This window comes from Molothrus ater, chromosome 3 (assembly GCF_012460135.2).
Source record: "Molothrus ater isolate BHLD 08-10-18 breed brown headed cowbird chromosome 3, BPBGC_Mater_1.1, whole genome shotgun sequence".
Taxonomy (NCBI): domain Eukaryota; kingdom Metazoa; phylum Chordata; class Aves; order Passeriformes; family Icteridae; genus Molothrus; species Molothrus ater.
This window is the reverse complement of record NC_050480.2, coordinates 10,656,742-10,680,588: the sequence shown is the minus strand read 5'-3', so window position 1 is coordinate 10,680,588 and position 23,847 is coordinate 10,656,742.

The following is a 23,847-nucleotide window of genomic DNA, read 5'->3' as shown; positions in this document are numbered from 1 at the left end:
TAGTGGAAAGCAGGCAGAAAAGCTACCAATGCCTATGCGATGCTCTTTTCTCCTTGGGAACTGTAAGAAGTTTGGAAAAAAATGAATAACCAGAATAAAAGCATAGAAGACCAAGTGTAGCCAATCTCAAGTAAAGTAGGTGGCTGTGAAAAGGCATGAGTGAGAAAGGAAATAAAAAAGACTAAATGCTACATTAACGATTGTGAAAAAATAATCTTTTCTCTAAAAGGAATTGATTGTATAGAGCCATTAATCTTCTGACACTGTCAACACACACTTCTGCTTCTGTCTTAGAGAAGCTTCTTTAATATTTATGAAGAGCCACTGTCATTTTCCCTCTCTGCCTTTCTGGTTGCATCCTTTATGACTGACTGCTTGTTGCTAATGCCATTGTCCTCAGGGATAGGAATCATGCCTCCCACCCCCACCAGATCTGCAGCCTGAGGTCGATGAGCGTGAAGAGAGATGGCAGTTTGAGAGATCTGCAGCATGAAAACATGTCCAGCACAGAGAGGCAAGGACTGCTCAGCAATCTCTCTGGCTTTTACTTCCAGTCTGCCAGGGAGATGTACTTGCATCTCCTCCTAAATGGGAAAATAAAGCACCATCTCACCTTATTTTAATTGTTTCAAGCAGAAAAAGGTGACCAAAGGTGTAATGATATCCTTGGAATTAAAAAAACCTGCATTTTATAGTGCATTATAAATTAAGCACATCTTAATTGCAACAGGAAGGAAAAATTATCCGAACTTCATCTGCCTTTCACTGCCCATTATAAATGCATTCATAAAAAACAGGCTTACCAAATAATCTGACAAGGCCCAGAGATTATAACATAATGTAATCTACCTTTACAGCTACATGATGTGACTGCACAGCCCTTGAAGAGGTTGCCTCTGGTTCCAGCCTGCCAGTTTAACTATGGAGAGCTTGAGAAACACAACTCTGAACAAGTGAAAAAGGAATTTCCTGCAAACACAACTCTGAACAAGTGAAATGGGAATTCCCTGCAAATACCTCTGGTAGATACCAGAAGGGATCCTCTGCAAATTCACCATCAATGCCCTCATCTGCCATCCTGCTTTCAAGCCACAAACAAATATATTTACCAATTGACCAAAATTAACTTGCTGTTCTTGGATGAAGAACTTTACCCTGCAGTGCTCTAGGCTGCTTAAAGACACTAAAAATGTACACAGACCTCATGGCTACATGCTGGACTAACAGAATTGGGGCCCTGCTGCATTATGGCTGTGGTAGTTTTGCAAACTTAACATGATGCATGATGTCAAAGCTCGAAAATCATTTTGCTTCCTAAAGTCGACAGGAGATGGGATTTAAACTGCCTTAGTTGGAGTCCTATAATCAGTCATCCAAAATAAATTGTATTATTTAAGACTTACTCAGAGGCAGACAAGCTGAAAACCTATTTTTATATAATAAAAAAGTTTATAGGCTCCCATAAACATTTAAATTGCTTCTTCATACATGTTCTGCATGGGGAATTCTTTGTTTCATTTGTAAGACTTTCTGTTGTGCTTTGTGACTGCTTGCAGCAGTTTGGATCTGCAAACACCACGCACTGGGGTTTTCCTATTTACTAACAGCACCAATCTAAAACTACTCTACACACACATGCTGTGACAAAAGAATCACTTGGCCACATAGGTTTGAATTAACACAGGATATCCTACCAAAGCTCTCCACCAGCCCCTGACTGAGTAGATAATTTGCTAATGCAAATACATTTGTGAGGTTTTTCTGTAATTTTGCTGCAGATGGGTGCAGGTGAGGTTTGGCTGTGTCACCTGTGTCCTGAGCCACGTTGGCTGGCTAAAATGTTAATGCAGCTTTGAGACAGGAGTGCAGGAGATGCCACGTGCTCAGACCTGAGAGCAGCTCCCAAACCACAGCAGTTTATGGTATGAGCTCCCAGCTGCTGTGTGCTCACAGCACAGGGCTGTAACAATCTGATTTAGGTTACACAAGGTTACCAGGGCACAGAGATGCCTTGATCATTTCTCCCATGCAGACTGTTCATGTTCCTCTGCAAACTGTGGCATATGGACACAGCATGATATTCACTTCTCCAGGTTAACTTGCTTCACGTGCAGAGGAAGCCTCAAGGGACACCCCACAGCATCTCAGGGAACAGCAACGAAGCCAAAGCAGATTTATGAGCCTTTAGTGTTTCATTGGAGTTTACTGAGAAACTCAGCTGCAAACATTTCCTCTCCAAACCTACAAATACCTCCTCTCCAGACCTGTTATCCTAGAGAAGAGGAAAATAGCATTCAAGGGGATAAACTTTCCAATGAACCCGACATAAAGTGTGTTACAATATTTTCCAATTTTTTTACTAGAAGTCAAAATAATTATTTTTTCAAGACAAGATTTATTTTTAACATTTTCACAACAGCCTGTTTTCCTGAGTTTGGGGAAAAAAAACAAGAACAGCTGATAACTACTAGACATGTCTTACTGGTCAAAGGCATTTTCAGAGAAACTGGCAAACCCAACTATTTTTATCTCATTTCATGCCCTCATGGGTTATGAAAATGAGCCAAGTCTTTTAGAAAGCTGTATTGCACTTAAATTGGCTTTTGCTTCAAAATGCAAATATTCCCTGCCAACACATACAGAATGTAAAACTTGCCAACTGGATGACAAGCAGGAAGAAGAAGATTGCAAATGATGTTGCAAAGACAGGAGATAAAATACACAGCCTAGTAGGATATACATGTATATAAATACTCCTGCCATGTATATTTACTCCTGTGTAATCTGGAAATGACTGAAATAATGACAACATTACAAATTTTTATGTATTTAAACATTGCTTTCCTTTTATTTTAAAGGATTACAGGCAATCACAAGTAAATTGGTTCTTTTCATGCTATCCTAATAAAGGGAACAAAAGTAGTCCTTAACCACTGTTTTGTTTTTGGTTTCTGGTAGTAATAGGGCTCCATTTCTAAACTCATCCTGTTGCTACAAGTTTTCACTGCCCTTCCTCCCTTTGTGAAAATGTGAGGACCCTAATCCTGAAAACATCCCTATTTGTATCTCTGGACAGATTGATCCAGAGAATAGATCAGATCTTAGATGTTGCTCAAAGACCTGCTCATCTCCCTAACTGATTGTTTTAGGGTGAGCCAAATTCTGCTGAATTCTGAGTTTTCTTTAATTGATTTCATGGGATGAAAGATATTTGTGATGATACTTTCACCAGTTTCTGGCACTAGGAAAGAAAAGAAATATCTTTTTTTCCACTCAGAGAATACATTTAGTAATAAAAAATTTGCTCCTGTGTTTGAGAAGTTACTTTTTTTTTTCTCATAGCAAATTTTTGAGTTCACAAAGTTCAAGTAAATTTTTATCTACCAAAATGAATTTTGTAGTCCTTATTAAACATTAATTCTGAACAAGAATCACCACTTTTCTGTGCTTATAAAAATAGTTGTCTCTAGAATGTGTCAGACAATTGTTGGCTGGTTTTTTTCCCTATAAGATTGATTTAAATAGTTTTAAATGTGCTATCACCCTAGAAATATTTTATAGGAACAAAGATGTAGAGGTCAGGAGTGTGTCAAAATGACATTTAAATGTCAAACCAGTACTTACTTTATTGAGATATGAAGTAATGTCTGCTATTCACTGAAAAAGTGTTTAAGTCTATTTCAAGTTTTCAAAGACAGTTCTCCAGTAATGATGCCTTTGTGTGCCTCTATGGAGACAGAACAGAAACTGGAACAGAACTGGTAGTGGGGAATAAAATTAGGAATTATCTACTGGTCTGACACGAAATCGACATTGACCACATTATATCTGTATTTGCACACTAAGAATTAAAGCAGGGAAACATCAAATAAAGGACTTACTTCTGTGAACAATAGCTTAAAAATAACAGAAAAGATCAAATGCTGCAAAGCTGGGGACAGAAAGGACTGTAGCTCAAAAACAACAGGAAAGATCAAATGCTGCAAAGTTGGGGAGAGAAAAGACTTCTTTACCACAGCTGAGCCAACATTGCCTGTGTTTATTGTCCATTCATAATGAAAAGTAAATGCAGAAGAAACCAGCACTGTTGAAATGCAAGCATAAATAACATAAATAAAGACTATTACATCTTGCAGGCAGAATATTTGGAACCACAGTCTGATTTTATATCTGCAAAGTGAGGGAGTGTCTTACTGACTGTTCCCACCCCCAAGTACCAGCCTGAGGTGAATCCCCTCGTCCTGGTTCAGCCCTTCCCAGTAGAGAAGACAAGCTGGATTTCAGCCCGACCAAGCAATGCACAGGTCAGGGTGACTGTGAGTGACACTCAGGGACTCTGCTCCTCTCACCACCACTGCCATCAGCCAACCCTGCCTCCTTCTGCCTCATTTCCTAAAGCAGGGGAAGAACCTGCAGCCCTGGGAGAGGTGCAGAGCTTCTCCTCCATGCCTTCAATGACCTTGTACCAGCGTGTGTTGAGTTCTGTTTCCATGGCCAGGACGTCCTTGGGCTGCTGCAGGACCACCCAGGAGGGCACTGACCTGTTCTGGATGAGATGCTGCTACCTGTTTGCTGAGAGGAAAAAGGACCACAGCCATTAGCTAATTTCTCCCATGCAGGTCACAGAACAGCTGTCTGCTAATTGCCTTCCCTGACTGGTAACCTGAATTGATTTTGAGCTAGGAGTCCGCAGGTGAAAAAAGTTGTATACTCTATTCCAAATATCATGCTTTTTTCCCCCCTGCATTGTTTGAGTTAGAAAAGGGAAAGGATAGAAAGTTTCTACATCTGACTGATAGCTTTCACCCTAGAAATTCACACTTTGAAGTTTTTGATTATTTTATGGACAACTATCGCTGTGGTTTTTATGATGTACTTGAGAGCTCAGAAGTTGTGATCTTGCTGTGCTGTACAACACTTTTAAATTATGGGACAATCTGCATTCCTGGTGTGTTGTGAGCTGACAATATATGGGTACCTCAGCTGACAGGAGGACACTGTCCTTGCAGTCTAGTACACTTTCTGCTGCCTCTGACAAATACAGACATTATGTGAGCAGACATTAAATGCTGCAGACATTCAAAATTCCCGAAGAGCATTTTTCATCCAGTATTAGTTCACACAAATATGCTTAGGTGACAGCTTGTTTAATATACACTGAATAATATGAGTCGTGCCATTTGCCAGCAAGTGAGAGAGCTCCACCAGCAAGCATTTTATTAGGTGCATTGCTATTTAGTGTTCACACCATCGTAATATTTACATTTCCTTTTTATTTGGTGAATTACTAAGGCTGTACTGTGGCATTTAGATTAGCCCTACACAAGTGGCTGTGTGAAAAAAGAAGCACCAAGAGGGTGCCTCCTTGAAGGTCACAAAACACAGTGGGTTTTCTTCAAGTTTTTTTCTTCAAGGGGTGAGGGCTCTACCTTAATTTTGGGGCCTATATCCAAAAATTGTTATGGATACTGAGGCCACTAGCTACTCTATCAACCTGACTATTCCTCTGACTGAGAGAGGTTCCAAATTCCCTGAATTTAAGGGACAGCATGCTATGGTTTAAAGGCAGTTAGCCTCAGGTTTCCTGGATGTAGGTTTTGTGGATATAGGTCACTGGGCTAAGTCATGAGCATTTTTATGGCAAGTAGAGGACAAAGGGGTTCTTTACATCTTCTCCTCCCCAGCTGTATGGCTCATTGCCTTAGAGCCAAGCATAATTTAAGGAGCTTGCACACAAAAATTGGGCAAAGCATTTCAGCATCAGGATTCTGGAGTTCTGGTTCATCAAAGGTCGTGCATATTCCCACATACTAAGTTCATCACTTTCTTATTCAATTGAAAACAGCTCTGCAACAACCCACCCACAATACTTTAAAGCTTATAAAAAGAAGGAAAAAAACCCCAGTTTCTCAGCACCTCTGGATTGATTCTGGGTGTGTTTATGCCGCACAGAGGCTTTCTCATACCGGTACCCATGCGAGATGCTGCACCACATGGCCAAAAGCCATGCCACAGGAGATTCTCTCCCAGAGACAAAAGCAGAGCAGACACATTAGCTCTGTGCCCCACACACTTTAATAAGAGCTGTCACTTGCCAGCACAAGCTAACACAGGCTCTGCTCTGGGCTGACACAGCTCAGTTGCTCTTGAAGACACCCACAGCAGTCTGGGGATCTCTGCCAAGAGCCCTGTTCTTAATTCAGACATGACCACAGACACACAGTATCAGGGCCATCAAAAAGTTTCTGTCAGGGTGTACTCATGACCCAGAGGCAGTGAGAAAAAAAAAAAAGCTTTTTAATTTTTAAGCATGGTTCTGAATTGCACCATATTCGTATGTTCATTGTTTATCAGACAAATGATTCAGATGATCTGCCTCTTTTAAGTATTATTTTCCAATTCTGTTCTATTCCATTCATTTTTACCAATGCAATATTTGTTTCCTATTTTCCTATGCCATGACTGGTTTTAAGCATGTGTCCAACACAGGATCCCAGCTCTAAATTTTCAAATTCTGTTCTCTGGAATAGATCCAGTACTGCAATTTTGAACTGTAGCCATATACAACTTTTTGAACCCAATTTCCTTCTGCCACAACACCCTGGAGACTGTCTGAAGACAAGCAATGATTTTTTTTTTTTTTTTTCAGTGCAAATTCATACCTGGTTTACTGAGCTTTACCTACCTCCTGACACACCACTGCACCACCACCACCACTGCCAAGAAGGATGCTGCCAAATGCTGATTTTGGAACCCAGAATTCCAGAAATCAGCAGTGCTGAAAGTAACAAGCACAAAGCTCATATTTTTTTCATGAGAAAATTTCCTGTCCATTGGTGCTCAGCCGAGTCCTGCTGTTTGGACCTTGTAGAGTCTGACCCATTTAGAAAAGGCCAACTGAGATCTCGGGCATTTCTTCACAAACATAGTGGCATCTCTGACTTCATAATGCTAATAGTCACATGGCAAAGGACTTTTGTTTGGTTTTTTTTTCTAAAAAAATATAATAAATTTTTTATTAATTTTTTTTTTTTACAGTGGCCCTTAAGACTGTCCAGCACATTTGACAATCTTGGTCTAAGTAGTGTATTAACACTACATAAATGCCTGAAATTTTTTTTTTAATTATTATTTTGCTCACGGAAAATCAAACATATATTACCATTGATAACAATAACTTCTGGTAAAGGATGATGTCAGCCTACCAATGAAAATGAAAGATGGTGAGTTATGAAAAAAAAATATAACAAGGACAAGGAAGTGGGAATTAAAAGCAGACATATTAAAATGAAAGGCACACTTTTCAGCAGTAAGATTAATTACCATTATAATATATTCCTAAACAAACTCTCAAGGTCTCCAGCTCTGAGTTTGTCCAAGATTGCTGTTTGCCTGGAAGATTTGCCACTGTGTGTATTTCTGGGTGTCAGTGGGAGGGCCTGACAGAAACCATGAGGTCTGGGAGGACACTGCCCTGGGACAGGTGGGATGGGGAGAGTGGCAGGCAGGGGTTAGAGCTCAGCAGCAGGGTAGGGAGGCAGCACAGAGACCCCGAGTCCCAAGAAACACAGAATGGAAACTGCTGTGCTGACCTGTCACCATGATATTTTATGAAAAATCCCTTCTCCAGGATTTCTTCTCCTGGAAAGATGAGAGGCCTCAGCTTCTCCGTGTTGTGCTCCTCTGGAATGTGATTTGGAGAATTTTTTTACTCAGCATGTGAATTGTTTTTACTTAATGACCAATCCCAGCCCAGCTGTGTCAGACTCTCTGGTCAGTCACGGGTTTTTATTATTCATTCCTGTCTAGCCTTCTGATATCTCCTTTCTCTTTCTCTAGTATAGTTTTAGTATAACATTTCATAATATGATACTATATAATATGATATGATGTAATGTAATGTAATGTGATGTGATGTAATGTAATGTGATGTAATGTAATGTGATATAATATAATATAATATAATATAATATAATATAATATAATATAATATAATATAATATAATATAATATAATATAATATAATATAATATAATAATATCAGCCTTCAGGGAGCTTGGAGTCAATTCTCATCTCTCACCTTGTCCTGGGGACCCTCACAACACCACAACACTGACCTTTGTTTACCCCCACTTCACAGCCACCCTCATCACAGAAGGGATGAAGAACATCTGCAGTTTGCCTGGGATTCTCCTCTGCCATGTTGTCTTGGTTTAAGACAAGTTAAAAGGGATGAACACTACAAAATGAGACACCTCCCCTTTAGCTTTATCTAATCCTTTTTCACCATTGAGACAGGAATGTGAGTAGATATAAGTGAAAAAAATAGCAGTTTACAAAAAATACCCCAAAATAATATCAGGCAAGCAAAACAATAGTCACTAGTCACAAAGTAGTTGCTGAAATCTCCCAGACTCCCTGGAAGCAAAGAGAAACTCAAGATGGTGGAGAAATTATGTGTTCCTCCAAGCACATGATAAACTTACTCAAAAAATTTGGGTCCTTTGACAGATTTCTCAAACCAAATAAGTTATTACCATATATTATTTCCTTTTCCTTTTTATAGAAACTTTGATATTGAATTTCTTGATATAACTTTCAAACACTAGACTCTGTCGAACTTGTAGGTTCCTGAAAGCTGATGACTGGCATCAGCAATGAAAGATGGTACATAGTGTAATTATAATTCATAAATGTAGTGCTAAAAAAAAATTATGGTGGCTCCTAATTAACTTTCAGTAGCAAAGAATAAGATAGTTTATAAAAAAGTTGTAACAGAAATTAAATTGTCCCTTTCTTCCTTCAAAAAATAATGGTGAAAATCAATTATCTTTGCAGAAAAATGTAAAATTCATGTCTTTACCAATCAATAAAGGTCTGATTATACCAAAGAAAAAATTAAGAACAGCAGATCTAAACTAGCATTTTTTATTAGCTTTGCTAGAATAGAATAGAATGAGCAGCAGCACACTGCAGAGGAACCCAATGTCTAACCAGTCTGTTGTTCTGTCATGGAGCAGAGATTCAATTCCAAATAGAGGATATAAGTACTTTATTACCTATTACCTTAGCTAAACATCTGTTTGCATCACCCTGCCCAAGAAAGATGGAGCTTGAGAAAAGGTTATAGGGTGTTTTGCAAATAATTAAATAAAAAACCCAAACAAAACAAACAAAAAACCTGCTTCTCAGTAGAACAGTAAGCATTGTCATGAAATAATTTATCTAGTTCCAATGCCAACATTACGGGTGAGCCTGTAAATGACTGTACATAACCTATACAAGGGAAAATGAAGTATGAGAGCTGTTTTTGGGGGACCATTCAGACCCTGACTATCATCAGCACATCAGTGAAGCCTTTTCACATCCTTACCCACCTCCAGTCCATCCTATGCAAATGATGGGCTTTGTTAGGGAGCAGAAATCACAGCAAGGAACAGGCAAAAAGCACTCCCCTATGTTAAAGCCAGTTTAGAAAGTCTGTTCATTTTATAAGTCATCTCTGGGGGATATATCCAAGATAGCTTTCCTTAGATAAAACCATGATAACAGGTCATCAAAGTTACAGGCTGAAATTTCCCCATAATTTGGCAAACTTCAGCTGATATTCCTGACTGCTGGAAGGAAATGATTAAGCCAATTTTTATAGACAGACTTTTGTTTCCTCTTCAGAAAATAAACACACAGAGTTTAATTTCAGTCTACTTATTTCAATATCTCCTTGTCTTGCTTGTCTTATTTTCAAGGCTTGGCATCCAAGGGCTGTCATGCTGCTTCCTAATAATTTTGACATCTGGTCAGGTCATTTTTCAGAATGAAATGACACACAGCTTTCACATTCTCATTTTTCACCCTAGAAAAATAAATGTTGAAGCTTTCCTTACATGTATGGCAAAAACATTTCCATATCAAGCTCAGCACTCTTCCTGCTGAACTGAATTGCAATAATACTGGGATATATCACAACATGCAATCCATACCACAAAAAATACTTCTGCTCTCAAGAAAGTTAGATCTGCACTATATGAAATAAAAAAATAAATCATGTGGCTTCTGTATGAATTTTGGAGCAAAATCCTGACCTTATTTCTAGAGGATTGCCTGCTGAATGTGTGAGCTTGGTCTTTTTTCTACCAGAACCATGCAGACATTTGCAGGTAATTTGATGAACTGATTGATTTGGCCAAAAATTATCCCCATGAATCACAAATGAGGACAGAACCACCACACCTTTATAAACTGTGTCTACTACTAGTGATCAAGCCAGCTTATGGATTTAGCTTATAGACCCTGGTCATAAAATTTGATTCACTTTTGGCAGCCATATAATTACTCTGTTTGGGCTGATGGTGTCACATTTCTGTGCTAATACCATATTTTGAAAGAAACAATTAGCAATGCATTTATTTATCATCTTAAGATATTCCAAAAAGATGGGTATATATTTTAATATGAATCCCCTTAGTATTTCTGTCCAGGGAGCTGTTTGGGACCCTCCAAAGTGCTGTTATTCAAACCCATCAGTATCCTTGCAACATCTCCCTGTGTCATGAGCTCCTAAGAAGAGCAGAGCTGCTACTCATGATGAGAAAACATCTGCAATCTATTCTTGTATAATTAGCAAGCATTTGCAATGCTGTAGATACTTTTATTTCTGTGTGATTTCAATGCTTATGCTGAAGGCAGAGACCAAACTCTTTGCTGCTCACTTTCTCCCCATGTCTGAGGCTTCTCCTCCTGCTCAGCTGAGAAGAGGGAAGAGCAACAAGGGAGGCAACAACATGGCTGGACCTTTTTCAGCATGAGACAGAGACATCCGCAGGGCACAGTGGAGCCCTGACCTCCTAACCCAGGCCCACCTTGCTCCTTGACAATCAGCTCACCACTGAGACATCTGGCATCTCATGAATAAACCAGTTTCTTGCACTTCTGGAAAGTGGAAATGGAGTCTTTTTAATGGAAGAAAGAACCTTTCTTTTTCTCAGGCTTGATCTGTTTCTAAAAGAAAAAAAAAAAGTCAGCCTATTATAACACTGTGTAAATCCCAGTTTTCTTTCTTAAATAATAATTGCAATCAGTGTAATTCATACTATTATTCACACTGTGTGACATTAAGTTAAATTCTTTTTCAGTTAATTTATTGTTTGCTACTGATCTCTAGTGCCCTTCAGACACTCTTGAAAATTATTATTTAGATCTCTATTAAAATATTTTGATGAATAAAACTGCTGAAGTACTAGCTGATGACCACCAGCTATATTTTAAGCGGAAACAGGCTTGGGCCTTCGAGGTTTTTTTTATTTTTAACATGACTGAAAGAAACTGGAACAAGGCTAATGTTGAACAAGCTTTCTAATGCTCTCTAATCTTGTGAGTCAAAATAACACTGCCTACATTACTTTACACATAGGTACTGTTTTGGAAAGCTCTTGTCTGATTGCTGTATTAAATTATGGAAAAGCTAGATTAATAGAATCACACAAAGGTGTTAGTTCATATCCCTGCCAATGCAGTGTGGTTTTTAAATCCTTAATACCTTAAGTCCCACACTGATTGTTGTAAAGCAAGGTGAGGTTGTGTACATTTTACAGTGTAAAAGATACAGCTCTTGTCCTGACATCTTTTGAGGCATGGGAATTCTGGTGCCACCAAATTCTTGAGCAGACTTGCACTAATTTTGAAAAATTAGAGCCTGAGATGAGAAAAGATCATTTATTCTTATTAGGACATCTATCTAGGAGAGGGGAAGAAATAAAGAAAGAAAGAAAAAAAAGATTGCCTTATTTTGGATTCCTAATGGATGGGTTCACTTTGAGAGGAAAATATTTTAAATGGAATTAGAGTATCCACAATCCTTGTTAAGAGGCATATCTCAAATATCAGTCATGAGATATAGTTGCTTATAGTGGCCAACTTTTGAAAACAGCTCTGGAAAAAAAAATCAGTTATACAATCAAAAGTCAGAAATTGCAGATAATCAATAATACAGCAGCTAGTTTTAGCTTGGTGATTTTTCCTCATCTGTGTTCAGGCTGCTGTTGAAAACCATTCTCACCCCCTGCTCTGAATTGCAGGAGATCAGAGAGTTAATGTCATTACCAACACACATTACATTGCAGAATTTCTGTTTCACAGCATGTCAGCTGTACTCACTCAGCCATCTCCACAGCCCAGCTTAGTCTGTAACAATATACAGCTTGAAAATAATATTAAGGAGCAGATTTAATCACAGTTAAATTCCAAAACTAGAAGTTGCCCCTGCTTATCTGAGTGTTTCTGGACTGTATTCTAGATTGGTGTGTTAAAGATGAACAGGAACACTTTTTGCTATGACAGGATCAACTGAAGTAAGAGAATCAAGAGAATGGGGTTTATTTGCTCTAATTTCCCTGAAAGCACATCAAAGGGTGCTTTACGTAACAAAAATCTGCCTGTGAATGTCTATGTATTTTCATAAAGCTAACAGCTTCCTTGTTAACTGACTGTTTATATAAATGGACATGTGTACTTATGTAGGACAAAGTCAATAGTTTAATGTTATGTTTTCTTCTGCACTACAAGAAGTCTGATGAAACAGAACTATTCTTAAGGGAGCACGTCAACAGTGCCGTGTCAAATATCATCATGTTGTGACTAATGCTCCATTTTGCATCTCAAATATTTTTAACTTGTGTTTGTTTTGTGCTCTGTGAAGTTAAGTTTCTGAGTGGGCACTTCAGAGCAAATATAAGCCTGTATGCTTCAGTGCAGTTCAAGAGTGCTTTTTTCTCCACAAATCCCCTCCCACTGCCTCCTTGCCATCCCCTGAAGCCTGAGCTTCTCATGAAAGAGACTCCCTGAGTCATTTAACACCCTCCTTTGAGAAGGCTCAGCCTCTATCACCTTATACATGTGAAACAGCACCAAGAGGCCCTCCTCCAGATGCACTCTACACAGGCAGCCTCAGGAACTTAATCTCCTGCTTTTGGGAATCTCAGAAAATGAGTCACTTATTTCTTTACCCCTTCTTTTTACCTCTCTTGCTCTTCGTGTGCTTTTCACCCGGCAATGAGTTCATCGGGGTAGTGCTCACAAGTTGCACACAAGGCTGCAAAAAAGGTCCCCTGGGCTTGACAGGCCCTTCAGGTCAAGAGTCCCTCTCTGGAAAAGCAGCAGGAGACCATACATCACCACAACTCCCTTGCAGTGGCAGGCAATCAATGGAAACACAATAATATCGATGGAATATGCACAAAGCTGATGATGTTCTCTCTTCTGGGGCCACAGCATTGATGAGATGTCACTGACAAACCACCAGGAGTTGCCACAAAGCTCTGACACATTGATTTCCTGAAGCTGGGGTCTCCAGCTATATTTCTAATAAAACAAAAGGTCTAGGGATTCTTCCTGCACACCTGGGAGCCAAGCAGCTCAGAACTTGGGCTGTTTCATTTTAGCCCTGCAACTACCTAGAGCTCTTGCTCATTGGGGGCAAAATTGACAGTGCAGGTATTTTCTGCAGCCAAGCTTACAAGCCAAAATGCTTATTTCTAAAAAGATGGGGGGAAGAGCAGGGGAAAATGAGCTAAAAATATGTGGTCATGTTTCCTCCATTGCAAACAGTTGCTTAATAGAAAACTCTGCAGCATAAGATTTAATCCCTCTCTGATGTGCAGCCTCACCTAACATTTTAAGATGCAAGATTTCAGAATGCAATTTTATTTTCTTTCTGAAAGATTTCCAGATTCATTGGAGACCAACCAACTTGCCTATATATTGAAAGACTTAAAAGTTGGATTTTTAACCAGACATAGCTTCTTCAATGTTCTAGTTGTGAATGAAAGAAATGCAATTAGCATGTGAAAATTAAAACTGGAATATAGCAGCGTAGGGATTTGACACCCTTGTCTGTGCTCTGTGATGAAGTCTCTGCTGCTTTGGCAGAGTTGACTCTTGACTGCATTTCAGTGACATTCTGTTTGAAAATATCCTGTCTAACCATCTCCCTGTGTCATGAGGTTCACTCAGCTCCTAAGAAGAGCAGAGACATTCCAAGCATCTCTGACACTTGGATTGTGCCCCATGGGCAGAATAAAAAAGGACTAAAGAAATCAGACTATCACTGTGTTTCTTCACAGGCATGATTTTACACACACACACACAAACATATATATATATATACAGATTTATTTTTTTAATGCAACAACCTCCAAAAGGTAGCTAAAAATGAAAATGCAGCTGAAAAAACAGCTGCCTGAATTGGGGAGGGTCAAAAGACAGAGCAACTCTCATGCAGGCCAATGTACTTGAGACAGGCAAAAAAAAAGGAATCAACAAGTACCTTAATCTTGTTCTTTTGGGAGACAAAACAATTTGCCCTGTCAAAAAGTGGGGAAGAACTTTCTTCCATCAAAGTCATCCAGCCTCAAATTCCTCAGCCCAGGCTAGTAGCATGTCCTTGAGTCAGTATTAGCCCCGTACTCTATTTTAATAAAAGTTTACAGGCTCAAAACAATATTCCATGATCACTCCTGTGACACCAGAAAAGTCTTTACTTGCTGAGCATAAATACATCCTCAGCAGTCCTTTGATGGAAATAGATCTGAAACTCTGGAGCTGCAGGAAGATCCAGTACTTCAGGGACCCATACTCACTACTAGCAGTGCAAGATTCGTATCAGGCTCAGGGCAGAAAACCAGATATCTTCTTTTAGAGGAAAAAAAAAAAAAATAGAAGAGTTTGTATCAAATGGGTCCTTGTTTTTCAGCAGATTCTTTTTTTTCTGGTAATTTCAGTATGCCCTATTAGTAAGAAACACTGGTTGGAAGAAATGGAAACTTGAAGGAGCCAGAGAAATACTGAATGACAGTGGTAGGCTCAAAGAACTTTCTTTCAAAGGAAGCTTATAAAATATGTATCCCAGCTGTTCTTTACTTTCTAATCAGGTTTTCTGATATAATTAAACTTTATCCAGAAAGACATTTACTCATTCATGTGGTTCTGTAAAAAAAAAGGGGAAACACAAATAATGGGAAAAGATCAACTTAATCCATTTCAGCTTAACTGTGCAGGTGAACTCGGGAGGAAATGATATTAAACTGAAACCTGTGAAATTTTTGGCTCTTGAAAAATGCTCCTTTAGACAGCAAACATTTGCTGAAGATTACCCTGTATTGTTGATGCTGCTAATTAGCAAACAAAACACTCGGGTTGTGCCACCACATCTGGCCCTTCTATTTGCTGAAAACATTAATAACCATGCTGCTGTCCCCACTCCTAATGGGATTTAGTGTCATGTGCCCTGTGTTAAATGCTGCAGAGCGCAGCAGCACCTTCCCCTGCAAGCAGCAGGCAAAGCCAGCCTGTCACTCAGGGGCTGCTTGTCCTGGTGGCACTGGCTCTGCAGAGTGTGCCAGATTTAGTCATGTACACGAGCATCACCTCACTGACAGCCACGGGGAGGCATTCAGGGCAATTAGAATGGTAATCAAGAATTGACATCACCTCCTGCTCAGCCCATGTTGTTCAATATAAAAATAAGCTCAATTAGTTCTGCATTCAGGGTTTGGGTTCACATTAAGTTGTGGAAGTTGCAATTAAATCAGGCTTCTCACTTTGGTAGGTTGGATAAAAAAAAAAAGAAAAGAGAAGCATTTGGGTTGTTTTCACTTTTAATAAGAGCACAATTTACTCTTAAGGTCAGAAGTGTGACATATGTTCTGTCTTGTGTTACAAAAATAATGATGTATCAGGTCATCTGAGATATACAGGGCTGAGGGGAAATAAGCAGAAAGCAAGACAGAGAGACAGCTCCTGGCTTGCTGTTGACATGATTCTCTCTTTCTGTGCAGCTATCATTAAAATGCCAGGCTGCTAAATACCTCAGAAAATAAAACCACGCACTAAAAAGAATTATTTATTGGTTTGGATTGCAAAACAAAACCTTCTTGTAGAACAGGCATTTAAAATAACTGCTCTGATATTCAGGCAGCACCTAGCAGTGAGACAGCTTGTCAATGCTTCCTTTATAAAACACTCATTTCTTAAAAAGCGTCGCATTTCTTGTCTGCTCAAAAGAAAAATGGTTAAATCAGCTTGTCTATTTTTGAAATGAAGATCAGCAAAAATCAAATCAAAACAAAACAAGATGTTTCAACTATTTTCAAGTTCTATTTGTGCTTCTTCCAAGCAAAGAAAAACTCTATCTTCCAGAGGAAAATCCAGGAAAGGCCATATTAACAATAATTTTATTTAAAATCCAATACTGATCCTTAAGTTGTTTAGTTGGCTCAAAGGATGGACTGTGAATATGTATTAATTTTAAGAATTAGGAAGACATCAGCAGTATTATTTCCCATTGTTTTCTGGGAAGCACATTGAGGAGCACGTTTTCTCAGTCATCCTTCCACTTTCCATACAGAGCACTCATTTTTGCAGTGGTATTTTCACAGAGGCAAAGCAGCCTGCAGAGAGGTGTCTGATTGCCCCATAGCCCCCAAAGTGGGCAGATTGCTCAAGTAGCAGCCTAATTTATTCCTCTCCAAATGAAGTGCTGCAGACCAGACTCCAAGAGAAGGAGAAATTCTCAGCACCTTGCTCCATGAAATCAATCAGACTATTTACAGGGCAAGAGTATAGGCAGACAAGAGAGGTTTTGTCAGCTGAATTGCTCCATCAGCTGAAATGCTCAGAGAAGGAATCAGCATGATCTTGCTGATGTGCTCCAACCCAGTGCACTCTGAGCGAATTGCTGCACCGCCCATCCTCCATCGAAACGTTTTTGGCAGTGATACACATGTTTATTTGGGAATCTGCTCTTTAATTCATTGGCCTTGGTGTTCAAAGCAGCACTAAGTCAGCAGGGCTGCATGAGCATGAGAAGGGAGCCAGGCCAGCAGTACTTCTGAAGGAAACTGATAGCTGAGACTAAACGAATGCAGCATCCCACAGAAAATTCCTGCTCCAGAAAATATTTTTAGAAGCTGCCCATCAAGTGTCTCCCCGTGCTGAGGCAGCCCTGGAAGCCCCTGTTTTACCATAGGTCAGACCTGTCTCTAAAGGCCAGGCCTGCCAGGTTGGATGCTGGTCCTAGGCCAAGAAATGGAAATCTGTGGGGCTTTCTTTTCCCTCTTTTAGACTGATGACCTTTCTGAAGCCTGATATGAGATACACAGTATTGATGTTTGGGGTTTGCTAGCTGTGATTTTATGCTGCCTATCTGTAAAAACTTCATGGAGTAACTTCTGTTGCCTAAGAATGTTATATATTTTGGTACAAGGAGTGTAATGTGATGTAAAGTACATCATTAGGAAATAGTTGCACCCATTTAAAAACAGCTTAGGTCATGGCAAGCAAAAAAAAAAAGGAGAAAACCAGAATGTACTTCAATTTTATCACAGTCTTCCAATGAAATGTTTGATAAAGAGATTAAACAGATTCCTCAGGTTGCTAGTGTGTTTTCATAACAACCATCACTCCTGTAGCTTCCATCAGTCCTTGTCTGCCTGTGGAAAATTAAGAAGAATTATAGCTTTAATCATGGATTAGAGCATAAAGTAGAAAAGAACAGACCCTCAATAAGACCTAAACTGCAAAAATAAAAAAAAAAAAAACAAAACAATACAACCAAACCCAAAACAAACAAACAAAAAAACCCAAAAAACAAACAAGCAAAACCAAAAATACCCCAACAAAACAAAACAAAAAAAAACCCTAAAACCACTTCCAAGCAACCAAACCAAAACACATCCATCTAAAATTCCAAAGCAAAACAGGACTCTGATTAGAGTGGGTCAGCCAAATAACTGAGCTTGAGAGTAAGAGCCATAGATAAATATTTTCTAGGGTCTCAGTTAAAGTCATTTAGCAAGAAGGTGATTTTAATTCCCATCTCTTCAGGTGCCCTCAGCAGCACCAGGTAACCCCATAAACAAGAAAATGAGTTTATGCTTTTTCTCCAGCTTCATTTCCACCAAATCATTATGACGACTGCCAAGTAAAGTTCTAATATCTGTGGATCACACCATTTTTCTCCCTGGGAAATATCTGCAGTCTACTTCTCATTCCAAGTCCCAGAAAAGAAGGAGAAGCAGCAGCTCCAGGAGTATCCCTGTTGAGATTCCTGCTGCTAATCCCTACCCAACCCATGTCTTGACCTGAATTTCATCCCATAAACTTAGATCTAAATATTTAAGGACACAAAAAGCAAGAATCAACTAAGGGAATTACCTAAAAGCATGGATCTGAAAGCAGGTTAAGGAAAATCTCTAAGCTGGCAGGTAAAGATGAGGTACTTAAATCATTATTTACTGTCATGTAGGTTTTGCCTACTGACAGTAGGCACTGTCTTGATATTAAAACACTTCATAGGTAATATTTAAATTGATATGGTGTTATTATAATTACACATAGGCTATACTTGTGAAATATTAGAATTTCTAATTTGAGCTACTTCGTATACTTGAGAAATTGGGAGGAGGGGAAGATGTGTGAGAGTTTCTAATTATCTGCATCCTTTTATTATTCCATGTGAATGATTCTTTTGTACCAGAAATTTATTTGTCAGTTTGTTGTTGAATCCAAATTTCTCCTTTGCATCTTTGAGCTGATAAATCCACATGACAGCACAGTGCTGTGCACACATTTGAAAATAGCATAGCCATCCATGTGTGGGGGCACATTTATGTGAAGGTTACAAACTTTCTGATCAACCCAAAGGCTTTTAAATCAAGTGTACTGCTGGGAAACATGGCCATGCTACTTCTTGAGCTGCTCTGGCTTGTAGAGACACACTGCAGGTACTTGCAGAGTGATCCCACTATGTCAGGGATCTGGGCTGCTTTCTGTATCCTATATTCTGCTGTCCTAACACCTATTTTTCCCTGTTTCTGAATTCTGAATGGGAAAGTAGAGTCAATTGTGGTGAGCCAGAAGCACGGCTGGGGGCTGAGGAAGGGGCACTGGAGGCCGTAAGTCAGTGAAGAAAAGAGCACACTTTGGTGCTCCTGCCTGAAGCTTTGCTGTTGTCACCAATTTCTGCCAAGCAGAAGGTTCAACTCCAGAGAAGGTCCCACCTAATCACCACCACATTTCTGTCACTGCTGCCACAGCTGTGTGACACTGCACTGTGAAGTAAGGTGGCACAAAACACGACTGAGCAGAATCTCTTCTGCCCAAGGAGCACCATTTCTTGCTGTGGTTCAGTCAAATCCATTACTCCTGAAAAAAAGGATGTCCAAGAGAGGATCCCTGGTGATGTGACAGCGCTGGCAAAAATGGCTGGCAGAGAACAAGGGGGCATTGATGCTTACACAAGGGTTTTGTACACCAGTGAATGAAAATTTAATGAAAACATTAATTTTCGAAAATGCTTGGTTTTCATCTGACCTATAGAAAGAAAGCAGTTTCGACTACCAACCAAAACAGATACTTTCTTCATTATTATTTTACACCTTTTCTTGCAATTTAGTCACTTTCTGGGAGGAAAAAATGTCTGGGAGAGGACAAGTTTTGGATTATTCAGCAGAAGGGAAAAAAATTATTTTCATTCAGTGCCAGAACATTGTAAGTTTAACATACAGCAAGGAAATAATTTTTTATCTGCAGAAGTAGCCTCTACAATTAGATAATTCAGAAATTTTCCCTGATGAACTTACACAAAAGATTTTATTTAGTTGAGTTTTTTAAAAGGAACTGTTTTCCTGAATTCCCATTTCCTGGTAGCAATTTGCTAATGCTACTTTCTAACACCCACTGTACCATTGTGTATTAAAAGAGTCCATCCCAAATGCACTCCAGCAATATAAGAGTATCAACTTTTGCCTGTTTTCATCCAGCTGTCATTTTTACAGATGACATTTTGGGTCCCAGGTCTGCTTTGGTACAGAAAAACATTGTCTGGTTTTTAGGTTTTTTTTCCATTTTTTCTTTCTTTCTTTCTTGCTCCTGACAAGTAAGAAATTCAAGGAATAATTAAAGCACAGACTGGAACAAAAATAACCTCCTAGTAAACAAGTGTGCTCAAGCAAAATAAATGATAATTTATTTTACACGCAGAGATTAAAAGAGCTTGGCTTGTTCAGCTTCTCAAAACAATAACCAAGAAGGGATATGACTGTTCCCTATAAATATATCTGGGTATGTAAACATGAAGGGAGAGAAAAATTACTTAAGCAACCAGTAGAATATTGGCACAAGGACAAATGAGTATAAACGAGCCATGAATTAATTACAGTGAGAAATTAGGATAAGTACCTGGAAGGAGAAGAGCTGCTTTCAGGCTAATTTATGGGAAAATGAGCTGCCCAGTTGCTCTGGATTCAGCATGAAAAGATTGAAATTATTCCTCTCCTCAAAGCTCAGGTGTGGGAATGCGTGGCTGCTGTGTCTATGTTCTGACATGTATCCCAAAACATGAGAGAGTTATAAAGTTTTACTTCATTGGGAACATAAAAAGGAAAAAATAAGTGAAAATCCTTATGCCATCTCATTTTTAGAGAAATACTTTTAGATTCTGTGGGGTCAGACACTTACTAACTTTTCCATAATGGAAGAGAATGAATAAGGAGCCTGCCCCTGGAATCCCAAATCCCACTCTGTCCACACACTTCCCCAAAACTGAGAGCACTCCTTCCCCAAGAGGGAAAACATGCTCTAATCCAAAATACAAAACAATAAAAATTTTATCCTGGCACACCCAAGAGCTTTAGAGAGATTAGCTCCCCCAGGAAGTGCAAGTCCTTGTTTTTCCCTACCATGAAGCATGTTTGAGCTTTTTTTAAACAGCTAGGAAAATTAGGGGTTTTTTTTTAAACAAATATTTCTTGAGCTCGATTTTTTATTCCCTACCCACTTGTAAACTCTCTGTAAATGGATTTTTAAAATGACAGTGTTCATCCTAGACTTCAAATTATTCATAAACATGTCCAATAAATAATTCTTGTTCTGCAGACTATTTGTAAAATGCATATTTATCTGGAATTGAAAATTCATGCTATGCAGCTAATTAGCCTTCTCAGAGGGCTTAAGCAAGCCTGTAGGGTGCCTAGGGCTTCTCCCAGCTCTCGGCACAGGGCTTTGCATTCCCTCTAACTGAATTTACATTTCCAAATTTTTTGGACCATTTTATCTGGAAATCACACCCCTCCTCCACCCCCAGCTTTCTACTTGTATCTCAGTACAGTATTTGTTTGTTTTGATCAATCTCTCCTTGAATAATGAAATGCACTCGTGCTCCCTCACTAAATTAAAGCCCACTTAAATCTGTATCTTCAAGGCAGTTTAGAAAAACAAGTTAGGCAGCAAAAAAGGGTATAAAGAAAGTGGGTGTCTGCCATTCATCTTTCTTGTTAGATGTTCACCTCTGAATTCAATTTTCTCTGTACTTACCTCTTTAAGCTTATTTTTCTTTATTTCTGCATACACTGGGCATGTTTAGCTGTACAAAATTTACATGTCTTGAAATGCAAAGAAACTTGGCCCCTGTTTAGTATGACTATTATTCTTTCAATACCTCAATACCTTGATAATACCTCATTAGGTGACAATGAAAAAATAAGATAGATAACTTATTAAAAATGAAGAAAAATTTGTTCAGTTCCATAATCTTAGAAATCATGATCTTCAGATAAAAATTCTCAATTTTTTCTGCCAGGAGATACTAAACATCATATAGGAATGATTTTTGATTCTTTTCTCCCTCATAATTTTCATCAATATTCAGAAAATTCATAAGTCACCATCTTTTACCTCTCAAGAAAATACAAAGTCTTTCAATTGTCAAAATTTGCTACAGCAATTTTGGCTAGAGTATTTTTGAAGAATGTTTTGAAGAGTGACTTTGAGTGGAAACCTCTGGGACCAGTCAGAACTTCTGAATACATTACACTTTTGCTGTGGTAGTTGTAGTTGAATATTTGGGTGAAAATCCCTTGAACACATCTCCACTGCAGTGGAATTTGGTCAGGATTTAAAGTTACTAACTGATATTTAGAAGTATCATCATCAGCCATTCTCAGTTGTGCATACAAATCTGAACTCTTACTGCTCAGAGAAATCAGGGGTTCTGTCAAACAAGTAGCCACGTATGCATCTAACTGTTTTAACAAAAGCTATTGAAACTTTATTTCAGAGAAAATAAGCCACCTTTCAGATCACCTGGGTCTATATCAAAACATGATTGCTGTCAAATCTGAATCCTGCCTTGGTAAGGAAAGTAGGACCAGAGAAACTGAGAAAGCTCAAGGTTTAGGAACACCTTCTCAGCAGGGTGTGCTCATTGACATTCCTAGAAATGCTGGACTGCTTTTAAAGACAGGGCTGCTGACCACCAAATTTCATGTAATTTCACCTAGTGTTGAATACCTGCTTTTAAAGGTGCTAATTTAAGGAATGAGTCACAAGGTAGAGGCTTAGATCACCTGAACAATGTAATTACTGAGAAGGAGCAGATTGAGAGCGCACAGACTACACCGCGCTTTATTTCTGGAGCTGAAAAAAGCTGCAATTTGTTATTTAGTTAAACCTGGCAGATTAATGACCTATCAAATTAGGGATGCTGTACACTGCATCAAAGTCACAACCAACTTATTCAGATCCCTTACTTATTAAATCAAATCCAGAACAGAGCAAACCACACACACCACTAGGAAAATGCGTTCCCTGATCCACCACACTGAGCTGCTAATCAGTATCTTCATCCCAAGCCATAGACTGCATTGTGCTGAACCCATGCAGGACAGCTGGGGCAAGTTCCTCCCATGTAAATATGTTCTCCCTAGAAACATGTTATTCCACAGTTATGTGTCATTCCTAAACTAATCTCTGTAAATGAACTGCAACTCTCATCAATGGCTACCTGGATCATGAGAATATAGATTATGAAACCCAGCAGATCCTCACTTTGCAAATACATCATAAAATCTCTGAGGAAGCTGTAAAATATATTTTGACAGGTTAAGCTCTCTGGTCTGTATGGCACATGTATGTGGAGTTTGATGTCAAAAGATTTTAGGTGATGTGGAGAAGAATCAATATTTCCATACACAGCCAGCACAGAACCTCATAGCAGCTGTCCTTGAAAGCAGAGCTCTGCAAGAACAATTTCCAGGATTAAAAAGTTAGATGCAATATTAATACTGCAGGCTTGGTCTGATTCTTAATTTTTGATTTGGAGTCACAGACAGGCAATTAATTTAAATTAGATGGTATCAGAAGGGATGCTGTTGTAGCAGATTTCTCATCTGTTAATTTAGAACTAGCAGCAATGGTATCCAGTCAAGTTTATTTTAATTTATAGGCATTTTCAGCCTTCTGCTCAGAAGGAAGATCAAATGTGGAATTGATTGGACTTTTTCAATATGCTTTTTCTTTTCTTTTTAATTTTGCAGCCTTACTTCCAAATGCCTGACACACAAACACAAACTGGTGAAATGCATGTCAGAAGCAGTAAAATTCCAAGATTGCTAAAACTGATCACGATCTTAGTATGCTCGGTAATGGTAGAATTTCTTTCCCTTTATTAATTTTTCTATAGTCTGCATTTGGGGGTCCCTTTAGTTTGAGGATTTATTACTAGAAATATATTCTCACAGCTACAAGAATATGTTCCATTATTTGAAATGTACTTGAATTTATTTTTTTTCAGAATTACATATATGTTCAGATAACGGGTAACATTAGAGCTAAAAATTGGATAGCGATATCCTATTTATCTGCATTTGATGTAGCAGATGGTAATTTGGATTCTGTATATGAGGTACATGTCATTAGTGTTGTAGAAAGCCACATTTGTGTCCAAGGGTTTGGTCTACTACTGAACAAACTCTCCACAGCATCCTGCTCAAAAGACTGCTTGTCTTAATTTACTCC